The sequence below is a fragment of the Myxocyprinus asiaticus genome, chromosome 2 (assembly GCF_019703515.2).
Source record: "Myxocyprinus asiaticus isolate MX2 ecotype Aquarium Trade chromosome 2, UBuf_Myxa_2, whole genome shotgun sequence".
Lineage (NCBI taxonomy): Eukaryota > Metazoa > Chordata > Actinopteri > Cypriniformes > Catostomidae > Myxocyprinus > Myxocyprinus asiaticus.
This window is the reverse complement of record NC_059345.1, coordinates 42,596,149-42,606,224: the sequence shown is the minus strand read 5'-3', so window position 1 is coordinate 42,606,224 and position 10,076 is coordinate 42,596,149. Positions and strand designations below refer to the sequence as shown.

The 10,076-nt window shown below is 37.7% G+C and overlaps 1 long non-coding RNA gene across 1 annotated transcript; it reads left to right on the top strand.

Annotated features, from left to right (window-relative positions):
- Positions 1 to 797: 797 nt before the first annotated feature.
- LOC127451968 (uncharacterized) lies at positions 798 to 8,712 on the top strand. The gene is made up of 3 exons (XR_007899169.1): positions 798 to 960; positions 7,756 to 7,845; positions 7,973 to 8,712. It is a non-coding gene; the product is annotated as an uncharacterized LOC127451968 (long non-coding RNA).
- Positions 8,713 to 10,076: the final 1,364 nt, after the last annotated feature.

The window sequence follows — 10,076 nt, the reverse complement described above, 5'->3', positions numbered from 1 at the left end:
TGGAGCAGTTCTGTAAGGAAGAAATTATAATTGTTTGTGTGTGTGTGCAAGCACATTGTGTTTGTTGTGACTTTGATGAAGATGAAATCACATTTTCTGACCAACTAATGCAGAAAATTAGCTAATTCCAAAGGGTTCACATACTTTTTCTTGCCACTGTATAGTATGTGTCTTTCTTGCTGTTCTTGGAGGAAACATTTCCCAATATTTCCCTAGATGTTTATGAAATGTGTGTGCACATGTGCTAAATCAATGGTCTCCAGTTCTGTGATTCCACATCTGTATCTTTTTTACTCTATATATCGTTCTCCAAAACAGTCTCCCTCTAAATTCAAAATACGCTCCTTAATGTGTTATCATGAGAAAAAGAACTGAAGTGTTTAATGTAGACACAATGAGGGTTATGGTGATATGCTTTTTCCTCCATTTACTTGCTCACACACGCACACACTACAATGTCTTCGAAACAACAATAACAAAAAAAAAGTCACTTCAACTGAAGAAGTGGTCCAGTGGCTCATCTTTATAGGATTAAGCCAAACTCGTGTAAATAGAATAATTTCCCTAAGTGAAATTTCAATTTGTTCATTACCTTGAATTATATTAGATCATTTTATCTGAATATTTAAATTAATTATCAGGTTCCCAAGATGGAAAAGTCTAGAGTGATTCAGCTCCTAGCCTGAGTAATTTATAGCCCCTTAAATTTGCTGAGTTACTATACAATACAATGCACATAAATCTCCTTAAAGTATTGCTATGCTAACTCCTCCCTTCCTCACTTACAACAGAAGCAGATTGCTCTACTGTCCTCTGTAGCCATATATTTACTTACAGTTTACTTTTCATATTTACTTGTATCGTTTTACAATGAAAGCAACCTTAAATTTCACAGGAGGCCAACTTATCTTTATACTCCTCTGTGTACAAGAAGTCTTGGGTCAGACGGGAGATCAATGGGTAAGATGACAATCTATACATATAGCAATTTTGTAAGTTGTTTTATTCAACTCTAAGCCTAACGAAAGTGTAATTTGAGATCAAATGGAATTGACAAACACTCCTAATGTGCATGACGAGCAATATGCTACATACTCTGATGCTGGGGGCTTTTTTGTACTAGGGATCTTTTTAAATATAAAGCTTTGAAAATGTACTTTTTATTGGAAGCATATTGGAAACAACATTTGTCTAAAATGTGTATCTGCAGTATCTCGTACAGTATGAAAGAGGCATTTCAATAACATTTGTATGTACTGTATAGATTATTGTAGAATTCTGTTAACAGAAAGGAAAAAAAACTTTTGACATGTGGTCAGTCCATCTCAGGGTTAACACACAGACAAACACATTCATACTCTCACATACACTCACTGAGCACTTTATTAGGAACACTATGGTTCTAAAAAAGCGCCTGAGGTATTCTTCTGCTGTTCGACATGTGGTGCATTATAAGATGCTATTCTGCTCACAATATTGTACAGAGTGTTTATCTAAGCTACCGTAGCCTTTTTGTCAGCTCGAACCAGTCTGGCCATTCTCTGTTGACCTCTCTCATTAACAAAGAATTTCTGTCCGCAGAACTGCCGCTCACTGGATGTTTTTTGTTTTTGGCAAAATTCTGAGTAAACTCTAGAGACTGTTGTGTGTGAAAATACCAGGAGATCAGCAGTTACAAATATACTCAAACCAGCCCGTCTGCATATCTTCGAATTGTATCTTCCAACCCACGCAAACACAGAGAGAACATGCAAACTATGCACAAAAAGTATGAAATTAGTGACATGTGAATTATAAATATTAATCCAGAAATCTGTTTGAAATGGTGAAAATGCACTTGTTAGCAATGTATTTTCATTCTTCATCATTAATCATCAAATTTATCAAAAATAAAAAAAATTCTCAGGATTATGGGGGCATTTTTTTTGGGAGGGGCCTCAGTGATGGATCATAAGTATTATGGGGTAACTGCTCAGTTGCCTCTGCGTCTGAGACAGTCAATCTGCGCATCTTATCACATGGCTTGTTGAACGTGTTACCGCGGAGACGTAGTGCATGCTAATCTCCCTGCAGCATCCACACAACTCACCACGTGCCCCACCGAGAGCAAGAACCACATTATAGTAACCACGAGGAGGTTACCCCATGTGCCTCTATCCTCCCTAGCAACCGGGCCAATTTGGCTGCTTAGGAGACCTGGCTGGAGTCACTCAGCACACCCTGGATTCGAAGTCATGACTCCAGGGGTGGTAGTCAGCGTCTTTACTCGCTGAACTACCCAGGCACCCCCGCTGAAGTTTTTATTGACAACATTAAGATATGTAAATAATCTCATTAGGCGAGTTTCGTTGGATCCAGACCAGCTTAAATGTTGGATCCAGGCTATTTTGTTCTGAGTTAGAAAGCAGATTTCAGGGGCAGCGGACGCCATGCAAGGAGCGGATGTGTGAGCGACGAGCTCTGCGCACTTTGCTGAATTTTCGATTATTTTCATGTTATAATCTAGTAAAATTTGATACACCCAGTTGCACATTTGCCCTTTGTTGCAAAACATGGCAAAGAAGTCAAAATCATCGGGCTCTGGAGACATTAAAAGACACTTACGTGTTCAGGATGAAAGCCCCGATAGGCCTACAGACTGGGGACTCGATTTGGATGGCGCGGCGGGAGAAGTGATCCAGCGTCAGTTGTCCAACATGTCGGTGATGTTGACGAAGGTTCTTAAATGTACCTGTTAACCGCTAATCCGCCCACGACCAAAGTTGATCTGGAATATCTCCTTGAAAAGCTTGAAGATCTTGAGAATAGAAACCGCAGGAATAACGTTCGAATTGTTGGAATTCCTGAGCATGAGGAGGGCAGAGATATGGTGAAATTCCTAGACGCGTTTTTCCCGAGTCTGCTCGACATAACAGGCCACAAGCTGGAAATCGAGCGAGCTCACAGAGTGCCAGCTCACAGATCTGCTGAGGGAGACAGGCCCCGATCAATTCTGGCCAGATTTCTGAGATCATCCGATAAAGATCTTGTGTTGCACCAGGCGAGGAGCAAAAGGAAGCTTTCTTGGAAGAACCATAATATTTTCTTGTTCCCGGACTTTGCGAGTTCGACAAGAGAGAAACGCGATCGGTTCAAGGAATGTAAGAAACACTTACATCAGAAAAAGATCTCGTTTGCTCTAATGTTTCCTGCCAAACTGAGAATAGAAACGAAGGTCAGTCGCAAAGTATTCACATGTCCAAATCTGGCAGTGTCTTTTATAGAATCAGTGTCTGAGTAAACCATTAGATGTTTCTCATGTGAGTGGGCTTGACTCGCTGTACTTACTCTTGAGGAAGCTGGGCGACATTTTAGGTTTTTTGCGTTGGCTCCGCCTAGCGGCTGGAGCTTGTTTTGTGAATAACACTTTTCCTTAAAGAAACTTTTGCATTGAAGTTCCCGGACAGATTGAGAGTGGACACTATGGATGACCGTAAAATATCTACATGCTCACACAAAGGATGTCTTTTATAAAGCTGACGGATTGTGTAAGTCATGGGATATACTTTTATGCAGCCTCTGAGTGAATTGACACGATCATCCGGGGAACCGGGATGCCGGTTTTGTTTCTTTTTGTATTGGTTCCGCCTAGCGGCTGGAGCTTGTTCTGTTGAATAACACTCCTTTGGAACAGCTGTGGATTAATCTGTTCGTTCTTCGTGCTTATTTCTCCTGCTGGCTGTAGTTTGTTTTGTTGAGTTTTATTTATTTTTTTTTTTTTTTACGAGACATTGGAATGATTACGTCATCCGTTGAACTCATAACAGCCGGCTCACTGAACATTCGTTAATGTGTCCGAGGATTCTGAACGGTTTAATATCAGCTGGAATTTGTTATGTGGAAGATCACACCTTTGAAACAGTTCTGTGAATGAATCTACACATTCTTTGTGTTCATTCTTCCTATTGACTGGGTTTATTTCACAAAGTATTTTCTGTTATGTAATTAAATTGAGCAACCCGATGGCAAAGTTGTCGTGGGGGCTCGTGGGCATTCATGGACCTTTTGAGTTTAGAGGCACTGTCACCGGTTGGCGCTGTCGTGCGTGGGGTTAATGCGCACTTTTTTCTTTTTTCTGTTTGTTTTGTTCAGGGGGATGTTCGGGGTTTGATTGTTTCACTAATGGGGAATGTGGTCTTCATAATTTTGTTTTTGGCACACAATTTATTTTTTCTATTATATCAATATGTCAGTTGTTAATATAAGTGTAATATCTCTCTCCACATGGAATGTAAATGGGTTGGGGCACCCCATAAAAAGAAGGAAGGTTTTTTCTTTTCTTAAATGTAAGAAATATCATATAGTGTTTCTTCAAGATACACATCTCTCCCCGCAGGAAGCTGAAAATTTTGGAAGATATGGGGTGGACATGTTTTCTTTAGTGCTGGCACAAGTAAGAGCAGGGGAGTCATTATGCTGATTAATAAACATCTACAATTCAAATGTCTCAAGCAGATTAAAGATAAATTAGGAAGAGTAATTATTGTTTTAGCTGAAATTCAAGGGCAAAGGTTGATTTTGGCTAATATTTACGTACCTAATGCTGATGATCAGGGCTTTTTTATAGATCTTGAAGGGATGTTGCAAACCATTGGCACCCCTCATGATATAATATTGGGAGGAGACTTTAATCTTTTGATGTACTCAATCCTTGATCATAGTGAAGCAAAAGTGTGTAAGCCCCCTAGAGCAACACTGGCACTTCACAGGTTGTGTAAAAATCTTGGTCTTTCGGATATTTGGAGACTTTTGAACCCATCTGGTGGGGACTATACATTTTTTTCATCAGTCCATAAGATTTATTCAAGAATAGTTTTTTTTTTAATATCCAAATCCCTCATTTCATCTGTTGTTGATTGCTCAATTGGAAACATTTTAGTCTCAGATCACGCCCTGGTGAGTTTAGAGGTGATGCCACATATAGAGAAAAAGAAATCATATAGTTGACGCCTTAATGTATCCCTTCTGCAAAATCCTGATTTCCAACAAATGTTAAAGACTCAAATCAATGTTTATCTGGAGACCAACTGGTCCTCAGTATCCTCTGTGGGCGTGGCTTGGGAGGCACTTAAAGCGGTTCTTAGGGGCCGGATCATGCAGTACGCCTCATTCATCAAAAAATCCAAAGCACAAGAACTTGTGGAGTTGGAAGGAAATATTAAAAGTGCCAAGGCAGAGCTGAAGCGCCGTATGTCAGCTGATGGCCTCAGAGAATTGACCCGATTGAAATATAGATATAATACTATTTTGTCACGGAAAGTGGAGTTTTGGTTATTCAGGGTAAGACAGTCATACTTTGAATCAGGTGGCAAAGCAGGGAAGCTTTTGGCTAGATATATAAAGCAGAGAGAGTCTTTTTCTACCATTCCCTCAGTGAAATCTGCTGGTGGTGAAATATTTACCCCAGCCATTGATATTAATAATGCTTTCAAAGAGTTCTATATTGATCTTTATAGTTCCACGTCTTCGTCTACTGATGAAGATATTAGAAACTTTGTGGAACCATTAGATCTTCCTAAACTGACGATTGAGCAAAAAAACTCTCTTGATTCTGAGATAACCTTGGAGGAGCTTGACGAGGTAATTAAGTCCCTACCTACTAGCAAGTCTCCGGGGCCAGATGGTTTTGCTGCAGAATTTTTTAGATCCTATGCTACAGAACTGACTCCACTTTTGTTAGAAGTTTATACTGAATCATTAAAGAACAGAAAACGTCCTCCAAGCATGACACAAGCCCAGATCAGTCTGATTCTTAAAAAGGACAAAGATCCAAACGAGTGTAAAAGTTACCGTCCAATTTCCCTGATCCAACTAGATGTAAAAATATTGTCAAAAATTTTGGCTAATCGATTAAGTAAAGTTATGACATCACTTATACATATAGATCAGGTGGGGTTTATTCGGGGTCGCAGCTCTTCTGATAACATCAGGCGTCTCATCAATATCATGTGGTCAGTAGCGAATGATCAATCTCCGGTCGCTGCCATCTCACTTGATGCCGAAAAGGTGTTTGATATGGTAGAATGGGATTATCTTTTTAAGATTTTGGAAATATACGGGTTCGGGAGTACATTTATTGGTTGGATTAAGTTACTTTATAGACACCCTGTAGCAGCGGTACAAACAAATGGATTAATCTCAGATTATTTTACTTTGAATAGGGGCACTCGGCAGGGGTGCCCTCTTTCCCCATTATTGTTCTGTCTTGCCCTGGAACCATTAGCAGCCGCGATAAGAAAGGAGGATGATTTTCCAGGGGTGGTGGCGGGAGGTGTGCCGCATAAGCTTCTGCTTTACGCAGATGATATTTTATTATTTGTCTCTGGCCTTGCCTCCACAGAATTATTAATTCCTTTTCCAAGTTCTCAGGATACAAAGTCAATTGGGCTAAATCCGAAGCTTTGGCTATGACAGTGTACTGTCCAGTAACGGCTTTCCAGCCAGGTGCCTTCCAGTGGCCCAAACAGGGCATTAAGTATTTTGGGATTTTATTCCCAGCAAATTTGTCTGATTTAGTTAGTGTTAATTTTGACCCTTTAATAAAAAGGTTTTCGAGCGATGTCAGCAGGTGGGCTTCATTACATTTATCGATGATTGGGAAGGTTAATGTTATTAAAATGAATTGTATTCCAAAATTTAACTACCTGCTACAATCTCTCCCTGTAGATGTCCCCCTCTCTTATTTCAAGGAATTTGATAGCATAGCGAAGTCCTTCATTTGGAATGGTAAACGTCCCAGATTGCATTTTAATAAGTTACATAGGCCGATAGACAAAGGAGGGCTAGGCCTTCCCAAGATTTTGTTTTATTGCTATGCGTTCAGTCTCAGACGTTTGGCTCATTGGTCACTCCCACCTGAGAGAGCCCCTCCCTGGTTTGTTAATGAACAGGCAGTTCTTGCCCCTATTTCGCCATTACAAAGTATCTCTATCAAACTAATCGGAAAAGTTAAGTTACACCCCGTTATTTTGCATTTACACTCGGTATGGACTAAAGTGTCCAGATTGTTTAAATTGGACACTTATTTAAATGCTGCCTCGAGCATATGGCAGAACCCAAGACTGTGTATTGGCAAGTATCCTTTCTGTTGGCTGGAGTGGATTGTGAGGGGGGTTGCTACACTCGGTGACCTATATGAAAATGGTGTGTTGAGGTCGTTTGAAAACTTGGTCCAACATTTTGGGATCCCCAGACCTCAGTTTTATAGGTATTTACAACTGCACCACCTGCTTTGCACTATTTTTGGGAGTAGCACACATCCCCCTAAGGAGGCAGATGCTTTGGGAGAGGTGATTGCGGCTTTTGGGAAAGGTCATGAGGCATCAGTGTATTACTCCCTGTTAATTCAGAGTATGGGGGACGGAGCCTTAACTTCTCTCAAGAGAGTATGGGAGAAAGATTTCAACTTGGCATTGGAGGAAGGAGTGTGGGCTAAGATTCTTAAAAATGTTAAGTCTGCATCTAGTGATGCAAGGGTGCATCTTATACAATTCAAAATTTTGCATAGATTTTATTGGACCCCCTCTAGACTGTATAGGCTTGGTCTTAAAGACACACCCACCTGCTGGAGATGCCAATCGGAGGATGGAGACATCCTTGATTTTATATATATATATATATATATATATATATATATACCTGTTTACATTTCATTGTAAAAAAAAAAAAAAAGAAAGCAGATTTCAAACATAAATTTTGATTTCTCTATTTTAAAAGCCATCAAAGGATGTGAATTTGTCAGGATCCAGTGACGACACAGCAGTTGTGGAGAAGTCATTAATCACAGGAACAGAGAGACTGATGCAGGTATTTCTAAAGTCTATAAAATTTGCCTATATGTTGGCAAAAACATCTTAACCTTATTAATATTCTCTAGACTAAAGTTTTGTAAAATAATAAATTTTGCCTATTTCTGCATTCTTTTTCTTCTTAGAAGTTATTTGCAAAGAAGAGCCAAGATGATTAGAAGAACTTGTGAAGATGATTGTCACACTGCTTCTCTCTTTGTATTACTTTGATTATTCAGACCAATGTAGTTTGAGATACCAGAAAAGACATGATTTTAATACCAATGCAATCCAGCAGTTGGTTAAATATGCATTTATTTATTGATAATTTACAACCCAGAATAAATTCAAGTAACTGAAAGATATTTTCTATCACATGTGTGAAGCAGAGTAACATCTAAACATCCTGAAGAGTTGGTTTCAGCTTGGGTGAACAAATGTACATTGTGGCCAAAAGTGAATCTAAGGAGAAAAAATGTATTGTCTTTGAATTGTACATATATATATATATATATAATCTGTTGTCTTATATATATTCTGACAGCTGTAGTGTCTTTGTTAGTGAAAATTAAAGATTGCTTAGACTTCAGCTGGACTGGGCTACCTAATGCATGAGTCTAGTCTTCCTTTTATAAATTCTGAATCATCTAAGAAACTATGCCACATTATGGCCTCAAAAGAACTTGCAATAGTAAGATATAGAATGCAATTTTGTATTGGAGAAATTAATTTTTCCTGGTAGAATGTTTTCACCTACATTGTTCATGTAAAATTTGTAATAAACCCTGCAAACTACACCAGCAAATGCAATAGACTCCACCTTATGGAGGAACGATTGTGATAATATAAATAAATAAATATATTTGCAAAGAAAGAAATAAAAAAAATAAAAAATAAAATTAAAAAAAAGAACAATGAAAAAACATACTTAGAAATAAATAAATAAATGATTAAACCAGACATAAATGAGTATGTATACATTTATTTCCTTATTTATGCACATTTTTATACATGATTTTATTTCATGAATTTATTTCTCCATTTATTTATTTCCACATTTATGTATTTCTATATTTCTTTGCCATGGTATCACATGGTAATGAGGGGAGGCGTTTTCAACTTCAGGACTAACAATCAAGATTAGAGTGCTCCAGAGTAAAGCTTTGAGGCCACAGTGACATCTTGTGGTTGAGTCAAATAGGTCAAATAGGGAATGACTGATCTTACATATAAATCAATAAATGTATAAATAAATGAATGAGGAAATAAATAAATGTAGAAATAAACAAATGTAGAATTGTTTTGGGGGTTTTTTTTGGAAATAAAAATTGCTTATAAATCTCTCATTATGCCATATCATACTCAACTTGTTTAGCACAGGTTTTGTATTTCTTTTTGGAGCTTATTGATAGGTCCAAAGCCTTTATGTTTGCAAGCACACATGCACATATGTGAACATGAATATGATGAACATGCTCCTGAACACTCAGTCTTTCTCTTATTTTTTATCTAACTCATTCCTTTTCAATGGCTGGTCATTTTTGACCGGGAACATCACAAGTGTGACTTTGTTCCATTTTGTACTAAATAAAAGCATATCAAAACAAACTTCTTGGTTAAAAATTAAAGCACACGAGTGTGATAAATATTACAGAATATTTTCATATTTTATTTAATATTGCCAAAATTATCCACAAATGTTTATTTCACTGTGCATAAGCTCAGGTCATTGAGGCCTATGATCAATAAGCTCCAAAAAGAAATACAAAACCTGTGCTAATTGAAAGAAAACAAGTTGACAAAAAGATCTAATCCAATATTTGGTGATAATATAGCATAACAAGAGATTTATAAGCAATTTTAATAGGCCGGTCATTTTTGACCGGGAGCACCAAATTAGGTAAAACAATTTCAACACAGCACAAGGGTTATGCATACATACTCATTTATGTAACAAATTTAAACATTTATTTATTTATTTCTAAGCATACTTTTTCATTTTTTTTTATTTTTTTTTTTATTTTTTATATTTCTTTGCAAATATATTTATTTATTTATCTATTTTTAATATAGCCACATTTGGTTCTCCATACCACCTTTGTTGACTCAAGGTATTTACATTATATTTAAGTCTCAGCAGACCCTTACCAAAGTGATTTAGTGAGTAGGTCAGTGGAAGGAGTCTAACATCCACATGCCAGCACAATTTGGGGAAAAGGATATACTAAGATAAAACAATGAACAACACTA